We start from the raw sequence: 13,708 nt of genomic DNA, 5'->3' as shown, positions 1-13,708 counted from the left end.
TACTCGTCTTATCTCCTCGGGGTAGAATCCCTGGGGTCTTGGTTTCTGAAGCCGGGGGGGGGCAGTGTGTCTTTATAGGCCGTGTGTAGGAAAACGTTAAAAATCAGAAGCACTTAGTGTGAGGTATCTAGTTGGTAGGTGTATCTAGCTATCGGGGTCCTTAAATCTCTTTCAACGCTGTGATGTTCTAAGGCATATCAGTTCTTCGGCCAACTTTGTTCCCTAGTACCCTTGAGTGCTGTACCTTTATAACATTCTATCATTTACACCGCTTCACTTTACCCGTCCTCAGAAGTCGAGGTCCTTCTCCATGCGTTAGTTCCTGAGCCAGTCGCATACTTGGAGGCAGAGTATCGTGTCTTAGATTCGATCCTCCATCTGGGGCTGAGCAACCATCTTCTAATAACCTTAAAAAGAGAACAAAGCAGGGTGCACAGAAAAACTCTCCCGCTGATCCCATTTTTTTTTTTTTTTTTTAAAAAGCATGCAATACCTGTTCATAGTTTGGAAAACCTTTATTTGCACAATCGTTCAGCATGTAGATATGAGAGTGTAATCGTATTTGGCCGGACATGGCGACGGCTGAAGCACGTACAGTAAGGGGGGTATTTTGCAGCATTAAAAACATTCAAAAGGGTTTATTTAGTCATTTGCAGGAAACTAAAAAGGTCTATCAATAGGTGAGGGATCAAGGAGCATTCATTCCATAATTGGAAGCACAGTCAGGCTAGTTGTAATCAAAAATTCCTATATGCATACCGTGGGCGTGTGTCACAAGCGAGATTATGTATCGGCTACAATAATATCATAATAAATCGTACATTGAAAACAACGTTTTTCACGGGGTCCTTTTACGTGTTCGTCGAGTGAACCCTCCCTCGTTTTCGTCAAGTGTACAAAGGATCATATATATATATATATCTCAGAACATCGAGTCTTTTTAGCTAAAAACACCACGAGGTGTTCGTAAGTTCTCATTGATACCGGCGCCATTTTGGGCAGGGCCGGGTTAGTCCGGAAGTAGCATCAGGGAAAAATGTTTCCTGCAACCGGCGGTTGGACCAGAGTCCTTTTCGGCAGTTCAAAAATTCATGCTAACAGAAGGGACGGCTATGTCGTGGTTATTTCGTTAGCGACCAAGGCAGTTGTTCCTCACCGGAAGCCGGCAGGGGCCGAGGGCTCCTGGGACCTTTGTAGAATTTTCAAGGCTGTGGGGATGCTGTCGGAGGTGGGGGCTCGTGCCCCGGTGGGCAAGCGTCCGGGTTACACTGCTGGTCAGAGTTACTTTAGTGGCCTAGACCCACCTTCCAGGGGGCCCAGACGCCATTTTGAGGCCCTGCAGCAGCCGCCCTTCGTCGAGTCTGCAAGAGTGGAAGAGGTCCTTTGGGGTGAAAGAAATGGAACACCGTGCCGTAGGAGCAGGACCTTCGGCTAGGGTGCAGCTAAGGTGCCCCCACCTGGGGGGGGCGAGGGAGACTCGTTCGCGCCGTCTCCCTCTCCCAGTGCACCCCACGCCGCCCCTTCTCACGGCATACATGATGGCCACTCCACATCCCGTGCTCCACAAGTACTCTTGAGGGCCATCGTACGTCTTGTGCTGCGCAAGTATGGCCGCCGTTGCATGTTCGGTGCTGCGCAAGTATGGGCGCCGCTGTTGTATGTTCGGTGCTGCGCAAGTATGGGCACCGCTGCATGTTCGGTGCTGCGCAAGTATGGGCACCGCTGTTGTATGTTCGGTGCTGCGCAAGTATGGGCACCGCCCGGCTGGAGGATTTCGGTGCCGGGCCGGGGGCTGGGAAACCTCCTATCCGAGGAGGTGGGAGAGGCTCGTTCGCGTCGCCTCTCCCTCCCAGCCCACCCCACGAAGAAGAGGATGGGACAGCCATTTCATGCCGGGCCCGTGGTGCCTCCTGGACATCCCACTGGCGATTCGATCGATGGTTGTCAGCAGGCCCCGCCCCACACGTGCTGTGTGTTTCATCTTCCGGATGGGCGTGACCGGTGACCTGCGGCATTTCGGGAACTTCCGGAGTGGGGGTAGGTATTTTGTTTGGACAGGCATGTCTGGGTAATGGGGGGTTGTCTATGCTGGCCTGTAATTGCTCCCTTTTTTTTACAGAGTGGGGGGGGCAGCAGAGAGTAATCAGTCCCATTGCACTCGAAGTTTGAGCTCATTAATGGAATGTATACTAATCTGTCCGAGACTACTCTGTGTATTGTTTCTGTAGGTTATCCGAAAAGGGTGGCTTTTTGTGTTAGGGAACAGTAGCGGTAGTACGGGGTTCGTCACCGGGTAACTTAGAGCTAGACTGGGTTTCTCGTCTTAGCGTTGTTCGATCTATGAGGACTCGAACATGTCGCGGAAATCGGTCTGGCGAAATCTGTGCCATCGGGCATAATCAAACGTGGTGGTTCTATCTGGCCTGTCCATGTCAGTCTGGTTTATCTTTGTCTCGCGCCTTTTCCCTTTCTGCCGGTCTGTTATTTCTGTCGGCCCTCTGCTCCTACCCTCGTTCAGTAGAGTCGGGCATTGGGCTTTCCAGTGCCCGGAACATTTACAAAAAGCACATTGGTTATGCCCTAAGTCTGGTCGTCCTGTGCGTAGTGTCGGGGGATTACTTTCGGGTCGTTGTGTCTTGGGGTTGTCCTGTCGATATATTCCTTTCCCTACTCTGACTTCGTCTCTTTTCTTTCGTTGCGTTGATTCTTTGCGCCACATACCGAGACTGTCGAGCATAATAGGCGTTGTCTTATTACTACAAAGGGCTATTTCTAACGTTTCTATTTTATCAAGATCGAAGGATCCTATCAGTGGCCACTGTTTCTCTTGATTTTCTTTGGTACACTTGTGCCACAGCTTACTATAGGCTATGGTAACTAATCCATATTTTGTGAACATGTCTTTATTAGGGGTGCCTTCCAGCGGAGCTAGATGGTCCACCTCTAATAAACGGTCCGGGTTGAACCAACTACCAATCAGTGGGGAGAAGACAGACATGACAGCTCACAACGAGGACAAAAAGTCAGCACTGCCTATCTTATCACTGCGTGCAAAGACTAGACAGAATATTTCTATTCTACGTTGTTTGCAGGCAGTGAATACCTCATGAACCAATATCAAATAGTCAATAAACAACCAGTGGGGAGAATAAGTAGGCCCGCAAAAGGTCTGCGTCCTCTACCCTTTCACTATCTGCAAAGAGGAACCTGTTCTTTCCTGTTTGTAGACAGAGAATCTCCAGAAAACAATCCGCGAACAGTAGTTCGGGGAAAAAAACAATTAATCAGTGTGGGAGAGGGAAATCTCCCGAAAATAATCCGTGAACAAATAACCAATCAGTGGGGGAGAAAGATAGACACGCTGGCTGCGTTACCTATCCTTCACTGTTTGCAAAGAGAAAGAGCCTGTTGTTTCTCCGTTTGCAGACAGTGAATCTCCAAATAAGTCAACAAAGAGTAATACTAGTATTTTCCGAACCATTAAACAATCATTTCGCAATTCGTCGTGTTTGCACGACCTTACCCGGACCGTATGGACAGTTTCTTATCTTCCGAATCCAGCGCCCGATCGTCCTCTTTTCCTCGTATTCCTCGCGGCACTCCTGATGGTTCCCAGTCAGGACCGTAGATCACTCGAGAGAGGTCTGTTCGGAACCAGTGAAGTTTGGATGATCGGCTGCCAGACGAGGGTCTATTGGGCAAGAGCTCTCCCGATCGTTGCAGTCGTTCACTCTGTCGTCAGGACCTCTCCCACTGGATCTACGTGTCGCTGATGGGCCCCACGCTTGGGACGCCAATTGTAAAAACTACGGTCAGGGACAATCAATATTTGCCCGGCGGTATCGCCTCCTTAACCCACAAAATATTAATTAATGAAGAGGCAGGCGCTGGAGACTGGAAGGCAGGAAACAAGGTTTATTCTCTCCGGAGGAGAACACATCAGTTCAGACAGCCAGTATCGTCACGAGGTGCTCTAACCGCATCTCTGAGGCCTGGCCTCTTATGCACAGTTTATGAATTTTATTGCAGGTAACACACTCTTGTAATGCTTTGAAGTATGAAAGGACATCCTCGGAATCTCCCCTTCAGGCCCGTTCCCACACACATTTACAGTTGAAGTCCCCACCCCGGTCACAATAGGTGATGATTATCGCGCAGCTGGACATTCCGCCGATTCACGGAATGTGTGGGGTTGATCGGATATCATAGGGTGGGGGCTTTGATCAATTCGAGGGTCCTTTAATTGAGGGAAGCTTCCTACTGTACGGGGGGGGGCAATAAACAGTATCCGCAGAGCTAGGTGGCGGCCTGGGAACGAGGAAGACAAACGGGCACACAGGAAAGGGGGTTTGTATCAAAGGGCCTGGGACCATGAAAGGAATGAAAGGAGGTGTCGCGCTGGGAACAGGATGGGGTTCTGAGGCAGAGCTGCGCTGAAGAGGGGTTTATGACCCAAGGCATGCGAGAGCGGGGGGGGGGGGTTGTGAGGGCGAAGGGCTGTGTTGGGGGCCAGCGGCGTGCAGAGGGTGGTTCTGATCGAGGCACCTAAAATGGTGGGTGCGTACGACAAAAAGTGTGGCATCAGGGGAAAAGGCAAGATGGCGCAGATAATGTTTACCAAACCGTACTAATTTTCCACACTACTTGGCGCTCCGAGCTGCTTTATTAATTAATTATGGAACTAGTAGGCCTCTGTGACATTCTGGCACATGCATCAAGGTAGGCATTTGCGATTCCTTAATTGCGATTATTAAAGAATTGCAATTAAGGAATCGCTATAAAAATAGCGATTCCTAAACATTCCATAATTGCGACTCGCAAATTGCTTGTCGCAATTAAGGAATGCCTTCCCATTAATTCCTATGGGCCTACAGGTCCATAGGAATTAATTGGAGATTGCATGCGCAATTTGCGAGTACCAGTTGGTACTCACAAATTGCTCATGCAATTTCAAGGGTGTCAAAAGGACACCCTGTTGCACCCCTGGAATTGTGATGTGCACCCATGTTGCGCACAGACAAGCCCCAAGGGCACGTATGTGTGGGTGACCTAAAACTTTTAAAAATGCATTTTAAAACAGTTTTTGCAAATTACAGACAAGTTTGATTTGTCTGTTTTTTGTGGTCCCAAATAGTGAAATCGCTATTTGAAAGTGCTTCTAGCATTGCATTTAAGAAATCACAAATTGTGATTCCTTAAATGCAATCGCAATTTAAGAATTTGCAAATAATTGTGAATTCTTATATTGTGCATAGGAAACACTTTCATGCCTCTCCAAAGGCCAATTTGCGATTGCAAACGGCCGATTATTGCGAATCGCACCATTTGCGATCGCCAAAACCTTTGATGCATGTGCACCATTGTCAGCTAAAATGAGAAAGTGAGAAGACATTCAGCAACGATAATGTTGGTGTGGGCGGTTTTGGTTTTGTCGCGGAGAAAACAAGTAGGACTTTGATGTATCGTTTCTGAGCCTGAGAGGTGGTTTGCTCTAATCCTGTTTTTAAATATGACAATAGAAATGATTTTATTATTTGCAACATGCTTGCGTTTAAGTGTAATGTGTGATAATATTTAAATGGAATGTTACTGGTATTGGCTAATCAATTTAACTAATAGGGTAGTTATTTGACTTTATTCATATAGCCATACTATGTTTCCACATGATTTGTTGTAGCATCTTACACATTACAAAATACATTGATGCACTAGGCACTGTTTATAATGTTGTGATAGCATGCAGTATGTCTACAGTATCTATGAAAATGCAACTATAGATAGAGAGAAAAAAATGGTGCTTACCAGATTGACAAAGGCTGTCGTTACAGCCAAAACGAGTCTCTCCTGGTAGCTGGGTCGTGGGAGGCCCATCACAATAAAGAAGCCGTATTCTACAAGTTGATAAAGAATGAAAGCGTGGGGACGTTGGATCGGAGTTGGGAGCGCTGGTCTGCTTGTCTGCCTGAACCAGTTTCGGAGGCGGATTGGACGTATGTGTGTGGTTTGACTGGGACACTCAGCATGAATGGGAATCTGAGGATTATTCATTTCAAATATTTACACCAGGTGTACTATACCCCATTGCGGCTACACAAATATGGGTTACGTGAGACAGCAGACTGCAAGCGTTGTGGAAGTGCCGACGCGGACTTCATGCATTTGGCCTGGGGACGTCAGAAAGTTTGGGAATTCTGGGAAGCGATTGTAGGATGCCTGAAAGAAATGGTGACTGTGGAGCTGCGATGTGAACCGCTCCCTTGTCTCTTGTGCTGTGTGCCACACCTTCGAGGAGTGACTGGAACGTTTGTGAGACTGGCTCTGCTAATGGCAGCTCACCGGGTCGCCCTTACATGGGGGGGTACACATAGGCCTAAGTTCGAGACATGGCTCACAGATCTAGTTTACTGTAGAGATAACTTGACGACGTATGCCGAGGAGTTACCTGAGCTATCGAGACCCAGGGACATATAGGAACCACTGAGAGTGTATCTGCTTAGTCGGGTGGAATCTGACAATGCACAGTGAACCACGTGGAAGGGTGCTCACACCGATCCACACAGACTGCTCGACAACTGCAGTGTATGCATATGACCAGGACTAGCACATTGGCTATGGTGTGATCGATTGTTTTGTCTTTTCTTATTTTTTCGTTTCTTTCTCTTTTACTTTGTGAGTTATTTGTATTATTTGTTGAGGGCCCCCTCACTTGATGGAGGCGACAAATACACAGATGTATGTATATCCTTCAGTTTGATTCGCACGTGCCTTATAGACGCCTAATGTACTGTATACAGTCAATGCGAAACTATTATGCCACTACATTGAGATTGTAATTGTTTATTGAACTTGTTTACTGAAATTGAAAAATAAAAAAAATAATAAAAAAATAAATAAATAAAGAAGCCGTATTCCTGCTATCTTCGTGTGTGTGCTCTTTCCCTTTGTGAGCAGGGGTTGTGTGTTTTATATATATATATATATATATATATATATATATATATATATATATATATATATATATATATATATATATATATGTCATCCAAATGCCCAAAAGCTTTGCAGGACGCACTCAGCAGCCAGCCTTCCTTTCGGCGTACCTGTGACAACTGGTCCCACACCCGGATTGTTTTTTGTATGCCTTACGCGTTTCGAGACTTCGTGTCTCTCATCAGAGGCAGCTTCCACAATTGAGTTTATAAAATGTTCCTTTTAATTGTTCACATTCATGCGTCACAAAAAATGTCCACGCCCACTCAGGGTGCGTATATCATGAATTTTGCATGCTGGTAATTGTAGTCCAGAGGAACACTTTGTTATTTTGCCTTTAGTAGGTTCTTGCTCACATTGTGCAGATAAAAGCTAGTATTTCCTTAGTAGGATTCGGAGTGTTTTGGCCAGTAGATTTATGTCAGACTCGCTGCGCTGATCAGGTTTGAACAGGGTTTCAACCGCAGCCTCTTAAGGTCTCAAGATGGTGCGTCTTGCCACGACGAGGGCCGCCGTGTAATTTTATGTCATCCAAATGCCCAAAAGCTTTGCAGGACGCACTCAGCAGCCAGCCTTCCTTTCGGCGTACCTGTGACAACTGGTCCCACACCCGGATTGTTTTTTGTATGCCTTACGCGTTTCGAGACTTCGTGTCTCTCATCAGAGGCAGCTTCCACAATTGAGTTTATAAAATGTTCCTTTTAATTGTTCACATTCATGCGTCACAAAAAATGTCCACGCCCACTCAGGGTGCGTATATCATGAAGCAGCGAGTCTGACATAAATCTACTGGCCAAAACACTCCGAATCCTACTAAGGAAATACTAGCTTTTATCTGCACAATGTGAGCAAGAACCTACTAAAGGCAAAATAACAAAGTGTTCCTCTGGACTACAATTACCAGCATGCAAAATTCATGATATACGCACCCTGAGTGGGCGTGGACATTTTTTGTGACGCATGAATGTGAACAATTAAAAGGAACATTTTATAAACTCAATTGTGGAAGCTGCCTCTGATGAGAGACACGAAGTCTCGAAACGCGTAAGGCATACAAAAAACAATCCGGGTGTGGGACCAGTTGTCACAGGTACGCCGAAAGGAAGGCTGGCTGCTGAGTGCGTCCTGCAAAGCTTTTGGGCATTTGGATGACATAAAATTACACGGCGGCCCTCGTCGTGGCAAGACGCACCATCTTGAGACCTTAAGAGGCTGCGGTTGAAACCCTGTTCAAACCTGATCAGCGCAGCGAGTCTGACATAAATCTACTGGCCAAAACACTCCGAATCCTACTAAGGAAATACTAGCTTTTATCTGCACAATGTGAGCAAGAACCTACTAAAGGCAAAATAACAAAGTGTTCCTCTGGACTACAATTACCAGCATGCAAAATTCATGATATACGCACCCTGAGTGGGCGTGGACATTTTTTGTGACGCATGAATGTGAACAATTAAAAGGAACATTTTATAAACTCAATTGTGGAAGCTGCCTCTGATGAGAGACACGAAGTCTCGAAACGCGTAAGGCATACAAAAAACAATCCGGGTGTGGGACCAGTTGTCACAGGTACGCCGAAAGGAAGGCTGGCTGCTGAGTGCGTCCTGCAAAGCTTTTGGGCATTTGGATGACATAAAATTACACGGCGGCCCTCGTCGTGGCAAGACGCACCATCTTGAGACCTTAAGAGGCTGCGGTTGAAACCCTGTTCAAACCTGATCAGCGCAGCGAGTCTGACATAAATCTACTGGCCAAAACACTCCGAATCCTACTAAGGAAATACTAGCTTTTATCTGCACAATGTGAGCAAGAACCTACTAAAGGCAAAATAACAAAGTGTTCCTCTGGACTACAATTACCAGCATGCAAAATTCATGATATACGCACCCTGAGTGGGCGTGGACATTTTTTGTGACGCATGAATGTGAACAATTAAAAGGAACATTTTATAAACTCAATTGTGGAAGCTGCCTCTGATGAGAGACACGAAGTCTCGAAACGCGTAAGGCATACAAAAAACAATCCGGGTGTGGGACCAGTTGTCACAGGTACGCCGAAAGGAAGGCTGGCTGCTGAGTGCGTCCTGCAAAGCTTTTGGGCATTTGGATGACATAAAATTACACGGCGGCCCTCGTCGTGGCAAGACGCACCATCTTGAGACCTTAAGAGGCTGCGGTTGAAACCCTGTTCAAACCTGATCAGCGCAGCGAGTCTGACATAAATCTACTGGCCAAAACACTCCGAATCCTACTAAGGAAATACTAGCTTTTATCTGCACAATGTGAGCAAGAACCTACTAAAGGCAAAATAACAAAGTGTTCCTCTGGACTACAATTACCAGCATGCAAAATTCATGATATACGCACCCTGAGTGGGCGTGGACATTTTTTGTGACGCATGAATGTGAACAATTAAAAGGAACATTTTATAAACTCAATTGTGGAAGCTGCCTCTGATGAGAGACACGAAGTCTCGAAACGCGTAAGGCATACAAAAAACAATCCGGGTGTGGGACCAGTTGTCACAGGTACGCCGAAAGGAAGGCTGGCTGCTGAGTGCGTCCTGCAAAGCTTTTGGGCATTTGGATGACATATATATATATATATATATATATATATATATATATATATATATATATATATATATATACAACTGAAGCGCAGGTATACGTCATAAGAAAAGGAAGGAAGATAGGAAACAGAAAGACTGACCTCAAAGTGTTAAGAGAAGAGCCAGGTTTTGAGCTCTTATGCAACCAAATTAAATTTGGTGTTTTTCACAGTTCCGTGGGGAGTTTGTTTCCAAATTTCAAACCATGAACATTAAAAGTCTACCACCATTTTGTTCGCTCTTGTAGCACGGGTTGTCAGTAAGCGAGACAGGTACCATGCTCCCTGGCTTCCTTTTTATGTGTCTGGGATCCACAGATTCCAGGAAAGGTCCCGCGAATCCAGGGCAGGTTTCTGCGACTCATGCATTGCCTAATGTAGAGTCATAGACGTGGACACAGAAGTGCAACCCTCCAAAAGCTCTCTGGGCGAATCCTTCTGCGAAGTGGGTGTTGCCTGCACACGGTGGGTTGCATGCAGGGCCTAGCGCAGGCCAATCCCCTGCTGCCTACTGCTGAAAGGAGTGCACGGTGGAGCTTGGCTGCCCACATCTGGTTAGGCACAGGTTCTGACCATCATTGGATATATTAACAAGTAGTCCACAAAGGAACACATAAACACCTACAGCATAAGGAAACTCTAGTTGGCCAGTGCTCCTGAGCAAAAAACTGAAGTGATGTATGGGGAGTGCCAACCAATAAGGATCCAGCAAAGAAGAGCGACGCAGGAGTGAACCAATGGCAAGCAAATGTGGGATTACGCTCCGTATAGTGATTACAGCAGGTCTTCCAGACAGCGCATGCACGCTGCACAGGCTCGACTTAAAAAAATGAAACTCACTGAAAAAAACGCAGCTAAAAGCTGGTTTATGGTTGTGGATCAAACGCTCAAAACTGGTGAAATTCGCCAGTTATTGTTACCAGGGCACACAACACATATCTTAACTCCTGTGCTGAACCTACCAAATTGCTAATGGTACAGAAACACAGAAAAGAGCTATCAAGAGCAGACAGTGGCATGCAGTGTGAGTTATGGCATGTGTTGTGCAAGATGGTAGCTATAAATCGTGAAATTTCATTGTTTTGCATGTTTGAGCCAGAAACATAACTAAGTTGTTAACTGTGTTTTTTCCATGAAAAAAATATAAACATATAAATGTAAATATATGGCTTTTGGAGAACATCTGTGAAGATGTGCCTGCTACTAGTTAGCAAGAGGTTGGAATTTTGACACTGCACATTGTTATTTGGCCCTGGCTTTCCCTCCTTGGAAATACTGACTCCTTCAGCCAGTAGATTGTGTTTATCTGCATTTCTAGGGAAGCACAGCTGCACTAGAACACAGGGACGCCTGGCAAGTAACAGAAAGTTGCATTGCCCACCAAGGTTGGGAACTGTCCTATAACCGCCCTGGAATATTATTCATTGCCTCAGAAAACCTAATTGAAGCCACAAAATGCCTCCAGAAGAGATCATGCAGGTGTTTTATGCCACAAAGACAAGGCTTCAATTCAGAACCCCCCTGTACAGCTATGAGTTCAGTTGTCCAATGATGGGCCTCATGTACAAAGCTTGTTGTGGTTGCAAAACCTGCAATTTGCAAAATTAGAGGCTTGGAAACTGCAAACAGGAATGACACAATCTACTAAAGGTGCATTATGAGTCAGAAAAGTCTTTACAATTTGAACGCTGCACTTTGTGTCACTGTGGGATTCAGAAGGTGGGAGGTCAGAAAGCTGTATCCCCCTCCTCCTTCCGAATCACAATTACATGTATCAGTGTTTCACAAATGGTCACAAACCATTGATTGAATACTGACACCCGGAAGCAGGTGGCATCCATTTGCAAACTGGAAGCTGTCTCATAAGGACAGTGCTTAATTTGTGAAACATTAAATGCCAAGGCCCTCAGCAGGAGGCCATTGCAGCTTGCACCACCCATTGCCCTGCCGGTGTTGCCAAGTACAGAACGAAGACAATTACTAAACATCACACTCCTAAAAGTGTGACAATTCACACTATTCGAGATGCCCAACACTATATAGATGGCTTAGGTAGAAGGTATTAGTCCATTTTAATGGATATTGAATTAATAAACAACTGTTGTATTGTTCATTTCTAAATAAGACAGACAGTGCCACCATGTGGCAGATTGTCATAAGTGCCAGTGTTGACAATTAAGTGCTGGTGCGGAGCACCAGAAACCACTGGCTCAAATTTAGCATTGCATCAGGACATCTTCCACATTATGGAGGCAGAATCTTTACATTGGGAGGACCACTGCATGCTCTCGTCCATGCCATTCATAGAACCCCTATTTTATTTCATGAATGCAGAGCTTGGGGTGTAAAGAGACGGGGAGCAGTAAAATAGGTGACATTCTACATGTGAATGTCTGGATCATCATGTCCGCTGTCTCTCGCAAGCCTCCATCCTTGCTTCGCACCCTACCAGTAGGTTTCACAAAAAGGATCCTGCATCATTTATTTAGGGCATGATTCGGAGAAACTTACCCGAATAGCCTTTTTGTGCTGTGATGGGCAGTGAATTCATCATAGCGTGAAATGAAGGTTGGGCTACGCGCCAATCAATGTGCCAACACCAACCCCGGCTGCAGTTCATCTGGCCCTATGCTGTTGAAGGGTGCTCTTGTTCAGCTGGAAGCCAGACGCCAGGCGACAGCTAGGATTACTCCAAGTAGATACCTATAGAGCTGCAGAAACACACACTCACCGTCTGTTCTATAAACACACCCACCGGCACTCTGAGGCAATGCTGTCCGGGCAGCGCTTGAGCCACACCCTTTACCATGAAATGCAGAGAAACAAGCCACAACAATCTGTACACTCTTTACATGTAGCACAGCGTCCCACTTCCTGGAACTGTACACCAAGAAAAACAAGACACACATATTTCCCTGGCCACTGAGGATCTACACGCAGGTTGCCAACACTACTCTATCCCCAGAGAAACAACAGCAATTCAGGCAGGAAATATAATATAATATAATATAATATAATATAATATATTATAATATAATATAATATAATATAATATAATATAACATTGCATAGCATAATATAATGTAATATAAGACAATATAATAAAACATACCACAATATAATATAATATAGGACAAGATAATAGAACATAACATAATATATCATAACATAACACAATATAATATAATACAAGACAACATAACATAATATAATATACCATAACATAATATAACATAATATAATGTAATGTAACATAATATAGTATAATATAATAAAATATAACATAATATAATATAATATAGCATAATATAATATGAAGAGCTCACGTGGGAACCCCAGATACAAGCACAAGGGTAAAATGAAAGGTTACCGACTACTGAGGTGAAGGCAGAGCCTACCTGTTGGGTGTTTGCACAGCGCAGCATTCACCAGTTGCCTGGCCTGCTTGTGCTTTGCGCAGACACCGGTCTGTGGTTGTGATTGAGTCCATTCACTGGGTGTTGGGTGGGTGGTGTGGGATGCGTGGTATGTCCTCGCAGAGGTGCTCCGTTATGTTATGTTATGTTATATTGGTATTTATAGCGCGCACAACTACTCATGAGCATCCTGGCGCGAAGCAATAATACACCTATGGCGAGAGAAAATGAATTAGTAGGCCTGGCTGAAAAGGTGAGTTTTGAGAAGTTTTTTAAAACATCTTAAATCCTGAGTGTGACGTAGGACTATAGGTAGGGCATTCCAAAGAATGGCTGCTTTCACAGAAAAAGATTGACTGCCCAACCTAGCTCGACGGAAGTAAGGAATTACCATCAAACGAAAAAGATCGTCGGGGGATGTAGAAGGCCATTCTCTTCCTAAAGTAAGAGGGGCCTGAGTCATGTAAGGCTCTGTGTATTAAGACAAGGGCCTTAAATTGTACCCTCTGTGCCACTGGCAGCCAGTGTAGTTAGGACATTTGCGATCTTATGCTAGTTCGTTTAGAGATGCCCAAGAGGAGTCTCGCCGCAGCATTCTGGATAAGTTGTAGCTTATTGACCAAGAATGCTGGTATGCCGAGATAAAGTGCGTTGGCATAGTCCAGGCGAGACAAGATGAGTGCTCGGGCAACC

At 45.3% G+C, this 13,708-nt stretch overlaps 1 protein-coding gene across 1 annotated transcript in view; it reads right to left on the bottom strand.

Annotated features, from left to right (window-relative positions):
- LOC144799745 (monocarboxylate transporter 13-like) overlaps positions 1-12,189 on the bottom strand; it is a 241,066-nt gene extending 228,877 nt beyond the window's left edge. The window contains exon 1 of the mRNA XM_078671272.1: positions 12,111-12,189. The gene's annotated coding sequence lies outside the window, so the exon portion shown is untranslated. The remainder of the gene's footprint in view (positions 1-12,110) is intronic.
- Between the last annotated feature and the right edge of the window lie 1,519 nt (positions 12,190-13,708).

This window comes from Lissotriton helveticus, chromosome 12 (assembly GCF_964261635.1).
Source record: "Lissotriton helveticus chromosome 12, aLisHel1.1, whole genome shotgun sequence".
NCBI lineage: Eukaryota > Metazoa > Chordata > Amphibia > Caudata > Salamandridae > Lissotriton > Lissotriton helveticus.
Note: the sequence above shows the minus strand (reverse complement) of the source record. Positions and strands in the feature narration are given on the sequence as shown.